At 42.3% G+C, this 1,530-nt stretch overlaps 1 non-coding gene across 1 annotated transcript; it reads right to left on the reverse strand.

The window, feature by feature from the left end:
• Nucleotides 1–29: 29 nt before the first annotated feature.
• LOC114580153 lies at nucleotides 30–157 on the reverse strand. The gene has a single exon (XR_003701446.1). It is a non-coding gene; the product is annotated as a U6atac minor spliceosomal RNA (small nuclear RNA).
• Between the last annotated feature and the right edge of the window lie 1,373 nt (nucleotides 158–1,530).

Consider the following 1,530-nt stretch of genomic DNA (forward strand, 5'->3'; position numbering starts at 1 on the left):
TTTTTTTATTTTTTTTTTTTTTTTTTTTTTTAAATTTTGGGTAAGATCCGCCGAAGCGGGTTGCCTTAACCGCATGTGATTGGTAACAAAAAAAGCCCGAAAGCCGTTCCCGTCCCTGTCTGGGGAGATGCCAACCGTCTCTCCTTTCAACGAACACAACTTTTTTTTCTTTATTGTATAAGGTGAAACTCCTGTTTTCTTAATCCTTAAAGAGTCAACTTATAGTTGAGATTGAGTTATGTTGTTAAAGAAAAACTTTCATCATGTTTATCCTAAAAATTTACACATGTTTCTTATTGATTGAAAGGTATAAATATAGATCGTTGGAGGCTTAGACCTTAGGCTAGAGACTCAAGAGAACTCTATGAATTGGAGAATCTTGGAGCTCCACCTCGGACCTATCGCTGGTGAAGCCGTGCAACCAAGCCGTAATTGCTGAATCTTTGTCTGACCATCGTCGTCGGACTTCTTTTTGGAAGCCATCGTTGGACCTCCGTCCAACTTATGTTGTTGATTAACTACGATCCATTCGATCTCAGTTTCCTGTCGATTATGGTCCCAACAACCACCGTCGCCCGTCGACTACAGTCCCTCCAATCCTAGTTGCTCGCCGACTACGGTCCATCTGACATCCATTACATGATGATTACAGTCTCTTAAACCATAGTCTCCTGTCGATTATGGTCCCTCTGATCATCGTCATCTGCAGACTACGATCCTTCTGACCACCGTCGTTTGCTAACTATCGTACCGCAGACCTTCGTCTCCTGCCTACTAGGATCCCTAGAACCAATGTAGGCCGCTGGCTACAGTCGCTCCGACCTCCGTCACCACCAACTTTGGTCCTTTTCGATCACCTTCGTCTGTTGATTATGGTCCCTTTGACCTATGCCACATATCGACTACGGCCCCTCCAACCTCCGTTGCTCGACTACGATCCCTCCGACCTCTGTAACAGATAACAGTCCCTTCGACCTCAGACGCTCGACTAAGGACCCTTCAACCTTTATCGTCTGACTTCAACCCCTCTGGCCACCGTTGCCTGCCTATTATGGTTTCTCTAACTACCATTGCCCGACTATAGTCCTATTGATAAAATGAATAAGCCAACATCCTCTTGAGAATGACTCTCATGCCATCAAATTCCTCCAACTCCAAACAAGTCAAGCGCAACTATGGTCCTTACAACCTATGTACGACTATGTATGTGCTCCATATGATGTATATTGAGCCAACCGCTTCTCCTGAGAAAGAGCATCATTTGTAATCAACAATAGATAATAATGGATTCATTTCAATTGGGCAAGGACCCATGATTTTTTTCTTATTTAAGGGTTTTTCATGTAAAAATTATAACGTCTCTAATGACTCTTGCACTCATCTCTTTTATCTGTCTGTGTGCTAGATTTTCGTACAGAGCTTGGACGCTAAACTCTTATCTACAACCGCGAATTTTCTGGGACACAACAAACATCATGATTGATATATTTTATTGCTTGATTTTATGTAATGAATCTATCTAATTATGAT

Source organism: Dendrobium catenatum, unplaced genomic scaffold, assembly GCF_001605985.2.
Source record: "Dendrobium catenatum unplaced genomic scaffold, ASM160598v2 fragScaff_scaffold_840, whole genome shotgun sequence".
Classification (NCBI taxonomy): Eukaryota; Viridiplantae; Streptophyta; class Magnoliopsida; order Asparagales; family Orchidaceae; genus Dendrobium; species Dendrobium catenatum.